Below are 17,737 nucleotides of genomic sequence, written 5' to 3' on the forward strand. Positions count from 1 at the left end.
TAAACTGGCTTTTTTGCATACCTCTTTCTCTATGTGTGTGTGTGTGTGTGTAAATTTACACACACAAACACATTTATATATGTATATTATATACATTATATATATATATATTCAATATTGTGTTCCCTAGGAACTTATAAGTTCCTTGAAAACATTAACTATATAATTTCCATCTCCTTATCATCTAGCATTGTTCCTTGTACATAATTGGAATCTATTAAATGTTTGACTAAAAAAAAAGATTCAAATAAGTCTCTCTCTGTGTCTTCAGATAACTTTGTTATTTCATAGTCCTGTTTTTTTAGGCCAATATGATGCTCATGTGACTGAACACATTCATAGGAGTTCAGAACCTTCTTTAGAATCTCTAAATTCTTTAGAAACTGTCTACCCACTCTATTATCTTTTTTTAAAGAGATATAAGAACATCAGGCAGAGAACATTTGAAATCATTCAAATGATAACCCAGGCTTCACATTGCTATATTTGCCAAGACCTTGGTATGCTTCTCTAAGAAACTGGAAGTCAATTTGCTCTATTTCAGCCCACAGATTAGTTGCTGGTATTGCATTCTTTAAGAAGCAAAAGGAGAAGGAGAATGAGGAGGAGGAGGAAGAGGAGGAGGAGATAAAGGAGAAGTCCTTGTTTTACGAGAGTGATTTCTCATTTTATGATATTCATTAGAGAGACAACATGGTATAGTGGATAAAAGTTTGACTTTGGAGTTGGGATGACCTAGATTCATGTCTTGCCTCTGATTTATACTGGCTGAATAAGTTTCTTAATCTTTTAGTGTCCCAGGCAATTTTCTATGATTATAAGTTGCAGATATCAGCATTAGTAGGGGGAATTTTTTTCTAGGAGTTTCCTACACACAAAAAAATTATAGGTTCAGGGGAAATATACATACATACATAAGAAGGTTGTGAAATGCATAGAGAAACAGATTGATAGGTAAATAGAAGGACAAATGATAATATAAATATATATCAATTCATCAATAAACATTTATTAAGCACTAGTATTCTGATGAGCCTTGACAATATATACTTATGGATACATGCATGAATGTATGCATATATATGAGTGTATTGAGCACACATATATACATTCACATATGGCATCTTTTGTTAATCAGCCTTCATTCTGACTCCTTATATGATGATAGTAGTTCTTCTTGAACCAAATGACAAGATGGCCTTACATATACCAATAGCTCCAGCCTCAACAGTAACAATGTCAACATCTATCATGACCATGAGACTTAACAGCTAGTGTAGTTTAGTGAGCCATGAGCAAGCACAAAGGGAAATATTTTCATAGAGGTTTGTATGTTTCTGTACATTGGTGGAAAAGGAAAAGTAATGATTACAGTGTACATGTGACCAGTTAGGGATTTTACAAATCTTGATGCAGTCAGCACTCATCAAACGCATCCTTTGTTGGTTAAAAGGTCAGGTTGACCCAAAAGGATTGTTTTTGCAACTGAAATTTCATGAAAAGCTTTTATAGTCTTTTGTAGTAGCAGGATTTATGTTAAGGGGACTTCCATTTTAGAAAACTTCAGTCTATTTGCCCTTTCTTCTGAGATTTGCCTGACTTCTACATTAAAAAAATATAGACTTATTGGTAATTTTTTTTGTAATTGTGCAATTTGTTTATTTGTTTCAGTCTTATCTGACTCTTCATTGACACCACTTGGGGTTTTCTTGGCAAAAATACCGGAGAGGTTTATCATTTCCCTCTCCAACTCATTTTACAGATGAGAAAACTGAGGCAAACAAGGTTAAGTGACTTGACTCAGCTAATGTCTGAGGATGGATTTGAATTTAGGTTTTCCCTACTCCAGTCCTGGTGCTCTGTCTACTGTGCTACCTGGCTGCCCGATTGTATAATACATTTTATGTTGTCTAAAAAGAGAAGAAAGCCATGGGGTCACAAAATTTTAAGTGGCAACAAGCTTATCTAAATCCCAGATTGATAGACTTTAAAAATGCAGATGCAAAGAGTATTAGGAAGAGAATTATGCTTTCAGTCAGAGACCTTGAGTCTGAATTCCACTTTGCTTCTTACTACCTATGTAACCATGCTACCAATCTCTAAGATTCCTGAAATTCTTTGTCAGACTCCTTCCTATGAGAGTATTCAAACTGAATATCTTTAATAAGTATCTTTACTTAGTCAAAGTAATTAGTCTTTTTTTCTGAGAAAATAGCATTATGATAAAAGGGAATGTATTATCTAAGTCATAGGATCTAAGACTTATGTACTGATGGATTCATTCAAAAGGTTTGTTCTCTGGGAACAGATGGAATTTTACATTTTTCATCCCTATTGTTTTTTCATTGTGAATAGCTAGAATGATTGCTTTACCATTACTATGGAGGGCATTCAAATGATATAGTCAGTGATTAAGGGAATTTCATCATAAATTAGAATTCTTTTGCTTGAACTTTCTGTAAGACCATCTTTTGTGACATGAGTTAGTGAACACCTTGAGTAAAGAAGTATATTGTTAGGGGCAGCTAGGTGGCACAGTCAATAGAGCACAGGCCCTGGAGTCAGGAGTACCTGAGTTCAAATCGGACCTCAGACACTTAATAATTACCTAGCTGTCCACTTAACCCCATTGCCTTGCAAAAACCTAAAAAAAAGGATATTGTTAGAAATGAGAATTTGTATTTCAGTAATAGCTGGACAGTTCACAATGGACACAAAATACAAGATGAGTAACCTATTTAGAGTACCTAAACCATTTCAGATTTAATACACAAAGATGGTGAATCCAAGATAAGTTTCCCCCATCCAGACCTTTATGTTTTTTGAGTTTTCTCTTCTCTATTTTATGGCAGTATAGTTGTAGCATGGCATTGAGTTAACCCTGACTCTGCTACTTACTAGCTCTGTAACCTTGAACAAGTCACTTCATCATCACAGGCCTCAGTTTGTTTGAGAGGTGGTTGATACCCTCTTTTGTTGCTTCTATCTATTGGTTATGATTCTAATAAAATTTTAGGCAGGTCTAGCATTTCCTTCTCACTGTCAGAAAATGGAGTTTCAGTATTTGGTTTCTTCATTTAATTACATATATATCAAGGCACCCCAAGAAGCACAGAGTGGAGGTCCCACATGCATCACCAGGAGTGACCAGAACACAACTCAACTCCACACATTCCTTGTACAATGGCTCCCAGCATGTACCTTGTCTTTCTATTCCTGTTGAAATCAAGTTGACAGTCAATACCCTGTTACTTAGAGTGTGTCTACAATCATAAAGAGGATGAGCTGAAATTAATTTAAGGGAGGAAAAAAGAGACAGAATAGTTATTTTTGTGGTGCCAAAATTTCTAATAATTTCCACTTTTCTACCAGTTGTGTTTACTTCACTATATGGAGCCCCAGCCTTAAAAATTATTAAGCAACTACACTCTCTTTTCCTTTTTTTCCTTTAGTTGATGAATGCACTTTTGCCCCCACAATATGAAGAGCTTGAAATATTATTATTCATGGAGAGGAATGTCTCAGAGAGTGTTTTAAACTTACCTTAATAGCTCCTCACAAGAGCTCCCAAACACATAGCAACCTATAGTGTTTTATTTTTAATTAGGTCCCAGATCACTAAAGTACCACCTCCCAAAAGATGAAGAGGTGTAAGATAGAATTTTTACAGCAGATCTGTTGTCTGCCTAATTTTGGTTTTCCCTAAAGAAAAAAATTATCCCTTGTATATGACAACATTTTTGATTGGCTCCTCAAAGTGACATCACACTGAAGTCATGCTTTGTTAAACAACATCCCCAGGCTTACACAATGAAGAAGTGATTGGTACTGATGATGCCTGCAATGAATGCATTTATTGTCTTTCAGTTTAATTACTTACATTGGTCACCAGCATCATTCACATGTGGACATATAATGAATAATAAATGCTCTGATTGCTAATTCATTTTCCTGTCAGAAAAAAAAAGACTCAAAAAAAAATCAGAAATACTCTATGGCCCAGGAAAAGATAAAGCTGCTTTGACAATTTTTTTAAAGGTCTCAAAGCCCAAAGGAAAAAGCACCACCCTACAAGAATATTAACTATGGTACCTCAGATCTTGGGCCAACATAAGAAACACCCAGCTTTAAAAGCGGATTGGAAATCAGTTCAGTTAGGTTTTCAAAGTTTCAGGAGTATTTTCTGAACTTGATGTGAAAGGATTTATGTCTGTGGAGTCCTTTGAGTGCTAATGGAAGTTACATGCATAAATCCCCAGCACATTAAGATAGGGTTACATTGCTAGGGATAAAAAATATAACCATATCTGGATACACTTTGGATTTAGGCATATAACTCCCATTTTCTCTCAAAGGAGTTTATACATATAAATCCCTCCACACTGAGATAAGAAGGTGCCCCAAAAGTCAAAGCCTTATCAGGAACTGAGAAGGGTCTGTACATTGATCTAGGATGGATTTAGGAATGACATTTATAAGGGAAGTAGCCTACCTTAGAAGCAAAATCTGCATGAGACAGGTGGTTGTAACTATAATTAATCATTACATGGGACCAGTGTCTTAATGTTTGTAAAATTCAAGTTAATCAAAGAAAACAAAAATAAAAAACAATAATGATGTAATTATTTACACAATGAGGTAGCAGAATAGAGAAATCAAGAGACCAGGATTCTACTCTCTGGTTCTTCCACTAATGAGTTAGTGACTTTAAGCAAATCAATTAACCTGTGTAGGTCTCAGTTTACTCACCAATAAAATGAACTGATCAGATTAAATGATTACTATGGTTCCATCCAGCTATTACATCTATAATGATTTGTATCTCTATGGGATTTTTGTCAAAAAGAATCTCAAAATACTCCATAAACATTAGTTAAGCATGCCCTTTCATCAACCTGTTCTCCACCTTTCTAACTACCCATTTATAACAATTAATGTAATAAAGGGACCAAATTGTAGAGTAATTTTGTGTAAAGTCAGTAATAGAATTGAAGATGAATAAATAACTCTTCATTTAACCTTTCTCATTATTCTACCCATTGAGTTTAGGTTCATTTTCTTCTTATTTTTGTATCTCATTCTGATGGAAAGGTATTTAATTATTGTTAGTGTGATTTCCTGTGAAAGGTGTAGAAGGAAGATCTTTATTTATTTATTTGTTTATTGGAATGCTGAATAAAAAAAGCTTTATTTATTTTTAAAATTCCCCAATTTTACTCAATATGTGTCTTTCATTTAATATTTTCATTATACCCTGGAAAACCAAAACCAATCCTCTTTCATTTCCTTATATTACACCATTCTCCTTCCAAATCCTTAAGCTTAAATTATCTTCAATCAATCAGAAGCCTCTAGGTGCCTACTTATTCAAAAAGAGGTAGTATGGAATAGCAGAGGTTTAACATCAGTGATAAGAAGAACCAGATTCAAATCTTGCATTGATGCATTACAGGCTTTGTGAACATGGGCAAGTCTGTACCTCAGGCAACATTCTAAGTCTCTAAGTTTCAGAGGAGGTGCTCAATTCCTTAGGGAGGGACAATTCCTTATGTTAAATTCCATTCTTTCCCAACACAAAGACATACACACAATCATATATACACACTTTGGAAGTATCTAAGTTATCTGATTCAACTTACTCTTTTTGCAGATTATAAAGCTGAAGCCCAGAAAGGTGAAGTTACAAAATTTAAGGAAAGAGGTCTGGAGACATCAAGCAATTAGAGAAAAGTCCATGGCAGTATACAATCAAATATGAAGTTGCATGTACAAATTGCAAAGGGTACACAAGAGCATATTTCTGTGCATTAGATAATTCTTGGGAATTAGCAGCAAATTAAGGTCAATATTCTTAGTGCCTCTATAGCAGACATATCATATTTACTTCTTCATCTAAAATACTGTCTCCCTTCCCTTTCCATTATTTTCTCACATCTATATTATTTTATAGGATTTAATTTTTTTCAGGTTTTTGTAAGGCAATGGGGTTAAGTGACTTTCCCAAGGCCACACAGCTAGGTAATAAGTGTCTGTGGCAGGCAGGATTTGAACTCAGGTACTCCTGACTCCAGGGCTGGTGCTCTATCCACTGCACCACCTAGCCGCCCCAATAGGATTTTTAAAAAAATAAATTTTATTTTTTTTTTGTATTCAGAGCAGCCATTCCTTTTGGTGGAGAAAGTTGTTGAAGATGGTGTTGGGCAGGAGAGCCAGGGACTGAGTTTCACAAGAGTCCTACAGAGTGGCAAAGCTATCCCTATTTCCTATCCCTGGTCCCAGGTACCCAGCATATTCAGGTGGCAAACATAAGATTGGAGGGGTCACACTGGTAGAGGTAGAAGAGTGCAATGGAAAGACTGTTCAATTTGAAGGCAGAGGTTCTGAATTCAAACCCTAACTCTATCACTTACTACACATGTGACTTTGGAATAGTAAATGGAGGCTGGATTAGGTGAATGAACAGACAAACAAAACAAGAATGAATGAATGAAAAAAGCATAATTTTAACCCTTACCATGGACAAAGCAGTGTGCTAACAGCAAAGGCTACAAATAGAAAATCAAGAAACTTAAATTCTCAAAGAATAGTCTAATAAGGGAAGACAAATCATATGAACATTTTAGTGGTAAGTCAGATGAAAAGGTCAAGGTTGCTTAAAGTACAGAAGTAAAACAGATGGAAGTTTTTCTTCTTTAGCATCATTTCCATTGATAAAACCAAATCATTAACCATTGGATCAAGGAAATTGATAGTGAGAATGTTTTCTGGGACTTCAGTCATTTTAGCTCCTTATGAGATTGGGACTGCAACACCAGCAGAAGCAGATGCCATATCTATCTCCTTTGGAGTAACTCCAATAAAGGTTAATTTTGAGGACACGTTTGGAAACCTGGCCAATAGTTGACCAGCAGGAATGGGATAGGGGAAGAAGGGGTTGTTACTCCTAAGGTTCTTGAGTATAGAGTCTGGTATGTCTCCACATGGATCTGATGAGCCATAATGGTTGAGGGGATAGTAGTACTTTGACCCACCTAATATGAGGGAGGTTAGATGATGCAAAGGGTAGAACTCAGCCCTGAAGTCAGGAGTACCTGAGTTCAAATTTGACCTCAAACATTTACTAGTTGTGTGACCTTGGGCAAATCACTTAACCATGATTGCCTAGAATTCAGGGTCATTACCAGCCATCCTGTTTCATTTCTGGTCACTGGACCCAGATGGCTACAGAAGTTTTCCTGGTGACTTAGCTTAGCACCCTCTCATTCAAGTCCAATTCACCTGCATATCATGGCATCACCTCCTTGACGCCATGGTCTTCTATGAGGACAAGGGGCAAACATCATCATCATTACCATTAGCTGCTCCCTGTGTCTCTCTTAGGATTCCTTGCTGCTTCATCAAGGTTGACTTCCTCCTCCATTGGTGGCAAGCCCTATATTAGGATCACTGACTCTTTTACAGTTTTAGTGACTCTTATTTCATAGTTCCAAACACTTTCAGACTGGTTTGATTACCTCATAGATATATCAATGGTATATCAGTATATCTATCTTCCATCAGCATTGCCATAATCTATTGTTTTTGGATTTTGTTTTATTTTTATTATTTTTGAAATTATTGGTTATAGAGAAAAACTCAGGGCTGTTTCATTTGAATTAGCTATTTGGAACAATCTATCATATGGTTGTTGATTCTTTTTATTTTTTCATCTCAAAAGCTTATGTTCATTGCCTTTAACCACTTAATCTGGTATAAAAATTTGGAGAAGGAAAGGATATCTATAGAGCTAAGGTAATTGTGGAAGCACAACTTTAGGCAGGCAGAGGCAGTTAAAGAAGTAAACTTCTCAAAAAAAGGTTAATATCTAGAATAGGAAAGAGAAGTCAGAGATATGAAGATCAAAGGCTGTTCAAATTATCTTTTATTATATTCCTTGCATTTTTCAAAAGAGAAACTGAAGTAAGGGCAAATTCTTGACCAGAGTTGTCCAACTCACTAATGATCAGAATTAAGATTTGAACCCAGGACTTGTGATTCTAAATCCAGGGCTCTTTCCATTTCATCATGCTGCATTCTAATGGGAGGTATAGTTGCAACTAACTTGTGTCAGAGAAAGTTCAAACTATCCCAAAACTTTCTGTTAGTTAGTTTGCTTATTGTGAAAATGACTTGATGTCTTTGTATAAAATTTGTGCCTGAAGGTTATATTGTAAATATATGTGCCCCTGCTTTGACTTTCTTTAATTAACCCTGTAAACATATTAATTCTTTTTTTAAAAATAAGAGAGGGAGGGAGAGGATGAGGTCCAGGTAAAGTACAAGGGAGGAACTAGAGGGAGGAAAGGAAAGGAAAGAAAAAGGAAAGGAAAGAAAAAGGAAAGGAAAGGAAAGGAAAGGAAAGGAAAGGAAAGGAAAGGAAAGGAAAGGAAAGGAAAGGAAAGGAAAGGAAAGGAAAGGAAAGAAAGGAAAGGAAAGGAAAGGAAAGGAAAGGAAAGGAAAGGAAAGGAAAAGGAAAGGAAAGGAAAGGAAAGGAAAGGAAAGGAAAGGAAAGGAAAGGAAAGGAAAGGAAGGAAAAGAAAAGAAAGGAAAGGAAAGGAAGGAAAAGAAAAGAAAGGAAAGGAAAGGAAAGGAAAGGAAAGGAAAGGAAAGGAAAGGAAAGGAAAGGAAAGGAAAGGAAAGGAAAGGAAAGGAAAGGAAAGGAAAGGAAAGGAAAGGAAAGGAAAGGAAAGGAAAAGAAAAGAAAAGAAAGAGAAGTAAGTGCTAATTATGTTAACAAGACTAACAAAAATAAGTATTGAAGGTAGGCACCCTTCTGGTGAATGGTATTGTTTTTAAGCAATGACTACCTACCACCCAATCAAGGAAGGATTACATAGATATTTTCTACAGATGTTTTGTTTGCATACATTTCTATTTACAAAATGATTTAGTTTACAGAAAAACCCTGAAATTTGCCAAAATAGTGAGTTGTAAAACTCATTCGACAAGCTCTACTAAGTATCACAAAACCCTGGTTTAACCGGACACTTTCAATTCATTGGCCTGGTAGCCCAGGATATTTGCATAAGATCCCAAAGCTTTTCCTTTTCACTATTCCTAGGCTTTCTTTGCCAAAGTTAACTCATAATGGCAGACTTTGCACAATACCCTTGGTTTGGAGTCAGAGGGCTAAGGTTCAAATCCTTACTCTTTTTAATTAGGTTCTGTGATTTTCGGCAAGATGCTGCAGTTATCTGAGTCTTATATTCTTCCTTTGAAAAATTAAATGAGTTTTAAAAAAGTCTATCCAGGAATATGGTGAAATTTTTAGTATATCTAATAAACAACTAGATAAACTAAGGTCCCTTTGAGTTCCAAATACCATGAACATGCACAAGTTTTGTCCCCAATGTTTTTATCAATATCTACTAAGAGATCCATGTCTCCAAGTAGAGAATTATAAGTAGTTATACTGATCTGAAACTATTCTCCATAGACAAGTGAAAGAGTAAGGGAGTAGTGAACAGAAAAAATAAAACATTCATTAATTCAGAAATTAAATAGTCCAACAAATACTTACTGGGAATACATAGTATACAAGAACCTGGGGGTTATTTTTTTTTAAACTGGAGACTAGGATTTTATTAGTCAAGTCAATCAACATTTATTAAGTTCTTACTATGTTCCAAGCAAGCACTGGATAAGCTAGGCACTGTGCTTAATGTAGGATACTCCCTGGAGTGTAAATTCCCTTCACCAGCTTAATTGTATAGGGGCCAATGAGAGGCTGTTGTATGAGATAGGACTTGACAAAGAGGGGCCCTCCACACCATTCTGTTTTCTAAGTACTGTCAGTCAACTAACATCTTTTAAGTTCCAGACATAGTATTAAAGTATTAAGCTGTTGGGAATACTAAGAGAGGCAAAAAAAAAAAAAAAAGGTGCTTGGAACCCAAAGACAAATGAAAAATTGTCTTTACCCTCTAGGAGCTTACATTCCTTAAAAAAAAAGTCTTGACTGGTTTCTTTTGTTTTTCCATTACAGTTGGTTCTGGAGAGTTCTAGCTCTTCAAATCATACACATATAAACAACTACCACTATGACCTCAGCCCAAAGTCTTCATTTATTAAAAAAAAAAACAATTCAGCAAAATTGACACATTGACACATCCTAACAGCCCCCCCCACTTCTCTTCCAAAAGGAGGGAATTACTTCCTTGTTAGCTGAAATTACTCATTACAATGACTTAGAGTTCCGATTCATAAGCATTCTTTTCATTTACATTGTTATAATTATGGCGAATGCTATTCTGATTCCTTCACTCTGCATCTTCACATATAAGCCTTCCTATCTTTCTCTGAACTTCTCATTTGTTGTTTCTTAAAATGCAATAATGGGCTATTAATCCAGGTATACTACAGTTGGCATTGCCATTCCCCAATCACCTTGTTTCTGGTTTGCTAGGATTTTTATTTGCTCCCACAAAAAGTGCTCTTATGAATAGTATTAAAGAAATGTGACCTTTCTGCCAGTCTTTGACTTCCTTGGAGAATATGCCCAGAAGTAGAATTTTGGTTTGATCATTTTAAAGAAGAATTTATATTCTATTACATGTCTTCCCTGATTTAAATCAACTGGACTTTGGTAGGTGGACTTGGTGGCTCTGCTCTTCATATCTGCACACACATACTCCATATTACTTGCACTCTACTGTATATTCAAATGAAGGGGGAAGAGTAAGTCAATGGTCTTGCAAAAGCTGATGAGCTGCAGCAAACTCTCTTGACATCCTGTTGTTTTCCTTTGTTTACTGAACCCTCACTGGGTGACATTTATATTATGATGATTCAGTGTGTGGGCAAGGTTCAAAAATCACCATGAGATATCAGGAAGGGACTGCTTTGCATTTTATGTGGCTCAGTAATTCTACTTATAAATTTGAAGCAAAAACTCCTCTAGCTTCTTTGATTTCTGAGGCTCCCTTGATCATCCCATATGAACCTCAATGTACCCTGCTGTTTCCAAATCTCATCTCTTGAAGAAAAAGATTGTAGAGAAAGATCTCTGGGATTCCTGTTGTTTAAAGGGGCTACCCCTCTCAATTTCTATTATCATTCAAAACATTGTCACTCTTCTCCCTATCTGCCTGGTTTGAAATCTTGAAGACATCATGAACTCCTCCCTTATTTTAAACAAAAAAATTTAACTGCCAAAAATCTCTTGGTTTTATCTTCAAAACTTTTTTTTTAATCTGCATCTTTTTTCCATTCCAGGAACATATTATTTCACAGATCATTAATTGCAGGATGGTATATGTATAAGAAAGGCACTGAATTTGGAGTTAAGACATGATTTCATGTCTCAGCTGTGCTTTTTTAGCTAAGTTAACTTGGGCAAGTTACTAGGCTTTAATTTCCTTAATTATCAAATTGGGGGATGGGGGGAGTATTGGATTAGATAATTTCTGAGACTAATTCTAAACCCCCTAAATCTGTTCTGTACACCACTACCAGATCCAACATCTCTACACCATCATGTCACTTTCTAACACAAAACCTTTAAATTTATCTTGAATAATGTAAGGATTTGTATATCATCAGAAAAGGTGGTAGTTGAACCATGAAGCAAAAATGAAAGATAGCTAATGAAAAAATAAGTCCACCACTATACTTCCAATATGTAGAAAAAGCTAGAGAAAGGGGTGGGAAATGGATTGCTACCATATTGGAATGATCCTTTGGGGAGCATTTATGGAAGAAAATGAACAAGAATTCCAGAGGATCAAAAGTTGTATGTAGGGGAGGAGGGAGCACTTTGGTCTGAACATGTAGAAAGCACCAATTGACAAGATCCATTGAAATATTGAAGTTGACAGTGATCAGTTTTTACTGATTTTTTTTCCCTCTCTTCCTCTTTTGTTTTCCTTAAAATATATTCTTTTTTTATTTGGGATGGTTCTCTGGGAAGAAGAGTAATGGAAGAAATGGAAGTGATGAAAAAACAAAAGATAGTACTAAAAGTATCTTAACAAAAAAAGCAAACTTAAAGTCTATAATATTCAAGTAAAATGAGGATAAAAATAGTTTTATAGTATTTCTCATGAAAAAAAGATTTGCCTTTTTCAAGACATTCCCCTTGAGGCCCCCAATCAAAGTAAAAATGATTTATCTCCTCAAACTTCCTATAGCTCTTTCTTTAGAGACCTCTTCTATGTTTTTCACTTTCTCTTTTATCAAAGTTACATGTGTCTCTATCTGTCCTTTCCCAAATCATGAGTACTTTAGAAGTATACATTTCTCCTAGTAGGTTCTTAATAAAAATTTGTTGAATTGGTGAGCAAGTTGGGGAAGTGAACAATTGCAAAAAACTCAGTCATTCTAAAACAAAATTGGCCTGTGCAGCCTAGAGAGCATACTGACTGGAACAGCATATCCTCTGAACTATGGATTTGAAAGTCTCAGAAAGAAAAATTGTCTTGAGCTAATAATGCTCAATGCAAGATATGTTGAATCAGAAGAGAATAAAGCTGCTGCCTGAATCATTTGCAAAGAAGGGAAGTATCCACCTTCAAAAGCACCTGTTGATTTATGAAATGTGTTGGCCTCCTAACACACCCTAGAAAGCCACATTGTGGTTGTAGTGTAGGCGTCCGAACAAGATCAGCTCCAAGTCACCAAATGTCAAAGCAGGTATCAACATCCTGGTCTGACATATTTTCTTCACTAATTTAATGGAGATGCCAGATTGGAATGCTTAGGAGATTGTTATTACTTAAAGATTAAAAATGCAATAAAATCACCTATATTCGCTATTCTGCTCTTAAGGGGAGGGGGAGGAATAAAACCATTTCCTTTAAGGAAGTGAATCAAAGTATACAGGACTCCTTAAAGGGGAAAAAAGTCTTGTGTGGGGAACTAGGAAACAAAGGGGAAGTGAGAGATCAGGACTGGAATCTCTTTAAGGTCTCTTTCTGCCCCTTCTCTAAGACATGAATCTCAGACCCTTGTTCAAATTCAAAATTATTATGAGTCCCTGGTAAAACCATTTAAGGTCTTTGGGCCTCAAAGTTCACATTGGTCAAATTGGGGTTGACCTCTAAATAACCTTTAAATCTAGAATTTTAAGAGTCAGAATGTCTGAGATTATGTCATTCAAACACTTTGTTGACTGGAAAGGAGATTTCCTTCATATTTATTCGGTCACATTAACAATGGCGAAAACGGGGCAAAAATAAATTCAAAGGCAAATTGGTGCTCATCAATTTGCATCTTGATTCTACCACTTACTCTCCAAATCATCTTGGGCAAGCCATTTTAACTCTGGGAGTCTCAGTTCTCTCATCTGCAAAGCAAAGGGATCTAACTAGGTGATCTCCAAGCAGTAATGTGCTAGAGTCAGCTTGTACCAAAGCCTGGAGAGGTATTTGTTAAATTATTATTATGATCATTTACACTTAGATATCAGTAAATCTGGGTTTTATTTATTGTTTTTGTTGATTATCTAGACTTAAGAAAGTGATGGGAAAAAATACCAAAAAGGCAAGCTATACTGAAAAAAACAGTGTTGTGTACTTTTTTTTCTCCCAGAAAGTCAGCTGTTAAACATTTACCAGCACATTCCTGTATCTAAGTCTCCTTCAGCTCAATGTTCCAAATTAGTCAAACATCAGTATTTATAAAGGCCACAGCATTTTTTTTAAATAATTCTCATTTGAAAATTACTTCCATGGCTGTTTTCCTAAGAAATTTGTAAACTTCTTGATTAATTCTAAAATCATATAATTGCAGAATTATAAGGAACCTTAGGACCTAGTCCAATGCTACTCAATGAAATTCCATCACACAGTGTTTAGTAATTGATTAACCAGCTTCTGGTTGAGGACTTCCAGGGACAGGGTCCACACTACTTCTTAAGATAGCCTGTTCCACTTATGGCCAGGCATTAGAATTGTTAGAAGGAAGATCTGCATTAGAATAAGTTAATATCTACCTCCCTGAAACTTTTATACATTATTCCAATTTCTACCCTCCAGGGTCAACCAGAAGAAGTCTAATGTTTTTTCCACACGACAACCATTCAAATATTTGAAGACACTTAATATTTCTCAAATCATATAGAGCCTTGATTATCCACTTGGTGGCATTTATGTTTATAAAGCACTTTGTAAACCATAAAACACTTTGTGAATATGAGGAGTCATTACCATTCCAATAACTCTGCTATCCATAATTCTTTTTTCTTCTGTTCACTCTGAGAGTCTGGATATTATAATGGAAAATATACTAGGTTTGGATGGAGATCTGGTTTGTGCTCCTGGCTCTGCCATCTTTTTAACTATGGCAGCAGATAGGCAGCAAAGTGGTTTTCCACACTGGACTTGAACTCATTAAGACCTAAGTTCAAATCCTGCTTCAGACAATTTACTAGCTGTGTAACCCAGGGCAAGTCATTTAACCTATCTCAATCTCTGTTTCCTTATTTGTAAAATGGAGATTATAATAATACCTGCCTCACAGAGTTATTGTGAGTATCAAATGAGATCATATTTGTAAATATTAGCTATTATATTGTAAATATTAGTTATTATAATGTGAACATGGGTAAGTTATTTATCTCCTCTGTCCTGTAGCTCCCTCAATTGTGAAATGTGGAAAATAATGCTTGCAGTGCCTGCTTCACAGGATTGTTGTGAGGATGGAATGAGACAATGTATGTCAAGTGCTTGGGAACTGTAAAACACTATATTAAGTCCATCTATTCATCACTCTCACTCTGGCTGCTGCCCCTTGGGCCTTTTCACTGCCGGTTAGCATCTTTATTACAGGACATGCAGGGGCAGAAACAAGAGGTGAAATTCGAATCAATCAATTTTGCTGCTTGCTTGTAGCTCTAGTAACAGGTTTAGTGTCAGTGAATGGAGAAATGAAAACTAAAATAAGGTCTGGGGATTGCTTGGGGATCCATGGTAGGAGGCTCTAAACCCCTCTTCCCTTGGCAAGTCTTTCTCTTCTTGGTGGTGTGTGATGATTATGCAGAAATCTTCCCTCGGTGCTATGCTTAACCAAAAACATGGACCTGGGGCCGTTCTCAAAAACATTCCAAGACTAAATATCATTTTTGAAGAGTGTGAGACTCTGAGATCCTAGTTGCTATCTTTCTTCTCAATCCACTTCATTTTAACATTATTTATCATCAAAATAGGAAGGTTGGGAAGTTCTAATATCAGGTAACAACTGACATTGTGATCTGATACAGGGTAGGAAACACTAATACTATCATCCAGCTACTAAAGACTTGAAAAGTGGTATTTCTTGGAATTAGAACTATGCTAGAGAGCATGTGTTTATTCTAAGGGTTGCTGGCCAATATATCATTGATGCTATCTCATTAATCTTCAGTAGAGAATGTATTTGTCTAGTTCATCATCCCCTGGTAGAGCTCAAAATAGAACCTAACTCTTAAAGACCAAAATACATTTAGGCATTGAACAAAACAGATCGGTTGATATGGTGATGTAGCTGCAGATGTGATATTTTTGAGGATTTTTTTCCTTTCAAAATAAACTGGGGGGATAGATAAATTAAAAGAAAAAAGGAAAAAAAAATTAAATGAAAAAAAGAAATATGCTTGCTGCTTTCTGAGAAACTGGTAGTCCTCATTGTAAAATCTCATGAAAATTCAGGTTTTTGATTTGGGGAAGATTTGAGATTATCAATTAGATGATTAGATATGCAGATTTTACTTTTTGTGGAGAGGGGTCTGGATTTGTGATTTTTTTTACCTAGGGTACTCCTGGGATGAAAATTTACTTTATTAATGCATATCAGTCACTCTTCTATAACTTATTGTCTTAGAGAGGTTCCTGGAGCAAACTAAATGTTTTGCCCATGGTCGCAAGTTAATATATGTCAAAGGCAGGATTTGCCTTTGTCTGAGGTTCACCTGCTATTGGATACATCTTTTTCCCTCTCCTAAGCTCAGCATTCTCTGGTACAGCTCAAAAGAGAACTATACTTAAAAACCAAAAGACAATTAGGCATTGAAGAAAACAGGTTGGTTGATGTGGTTCCCTCATCTCCCTTGCCCATCTCTCTCTTTGAACCATAACTGAGTGGTATAGGGACCTCATGAAATGCAATCTGGCACTTGTTCTACAACTAACAGTCTTAATAAAGTGCCTGGGAGACTAAGAGGTTATCACAATGCATCTGAGTCTGGACTATTACAAATGTTTTGAAGTCAGTAACCATGTTTTTGTCTTTCTTTGTCTTTCTTTTGGCTTCAGCCTAGAAAAGGCTAAAGGCACAATGGTTAGAGACCTATATCTAGAGTCTGGAAGTCATGAATTCAAATCCAGTTTAAGACACATCAGTTGTGTAACTCTGTACAAGTTACTTAACTTTTGTCTACCTCTGTTTTCTTAATAGTAAAATGGAAATAACATTAGCACCTAAGTCTGAAGATGATTGTGAGGATCAAATGAGACATTTGTTAAAAGAGCTTAGCATGGTGCCATGGACATTATTGCTGCTCAGTCATTTTTTTAGTTGTGTACAGCTTTTCATTACCCCATTTGGAGTTTTCTTGGCAGATATACTAGAGTACTTTACCATTTCCTTCTCCAGTACAGATGAGGAAACAGAGGCAAACAGGATTAAATGACTTGTCCAGGGTGGCAACAACTACTAAGTTTCTGATTCAGATTTGAACTCCTTCCTGACTCCAGACCTGAAGCTTTATCCACTGTGCTACTTCACTGACCCAATCATGGACATAGTAGGCATTATATAAATGTTTATTGCCTTTACTTTCCCTTTGAATTCCCAATATTTAGTACAATGCTTAGCACATAGGACAAATTTAAACTCTTCTCTCTGTCTTACCACACTAAGCTACCTCTCATCTCTTGTATAAGCTCATAAATTAAATATAGGGGATAGAATATTTGGAAGGCATTCAAAGAGGAAAGGAAAAGTCCTTCATTAGATTCCCTCTAGATTTCAGATAACAGTGGTTGTTAGTGTGACAATCATTTAGTAACTATGGAAATGCCAGATCAGTTGACTAGAGTTTTTGCTGCTGTTGTTGCTGCTTGTTTATTTTGTTTTAGGGCAAACAACATAGGAAAATCGGGACATGTGTACTTTATTATGGCATTATCTAATGATATTACAGAACATTGATCAAGCCTCTGTATAGAAGCTTTAAGCTTCTAAATGTCTCAGTGTAAAGCCAACCTCAGAAAAAGATATAAAGCATAGTGTTTCATTTCCAAAATGTTTTCATGTCTAGTGATCTACAGCTACCTCATTAATGAAATAATAATATCTGATACTCTGTACAGTCATCATTGACATGATGATGTTCTAGCAACTACTTCAAACTGAATGGCAGAAACTATTCAATGACAAGAAGACAGGAAATAAAGAACATTGGAGCTCAAAGGGGAATTTAATAAAGGCATTCCTGATGCAGCTCCTGTGTCATACAGAACTATGCAGAGTTATTACTGAAAATGTATTGTGTCTAAATGAATGTTTTGAAAATATATTTTTAAGTTATGGGGTAAAAAAGATGTGGTGGGGTTAAGTTGAAGAAGGTTGCTTGAGGCAGGCTGAGTCCATAAGTTATAGTGAAATGTTAGTGAGTCATCTTGGGAAAAATACACCCATACCTTTTTATTTGAACATACAGAAAATGCTAAGTCCTTAGGCATTTGTATGAAATACATCTTGGCTATATGACACACATGCCCTA

This window comes from Macrotis lagotis, chromosome X (assembly GCF_037893015.1).
Source record: "Macrotis lagotis isolate mMagLag1 chromosome X, bilby.v1.9.chrom.fasta, whole genome shotgun sequence".
In the NCBI taxonomy this organism is placed as follows: Eukaryota; Metazoa; Chordata; class Mammalia; order Peramelemorphia; family Peramelidae; genus Macrotis; species Macrotis lagotis.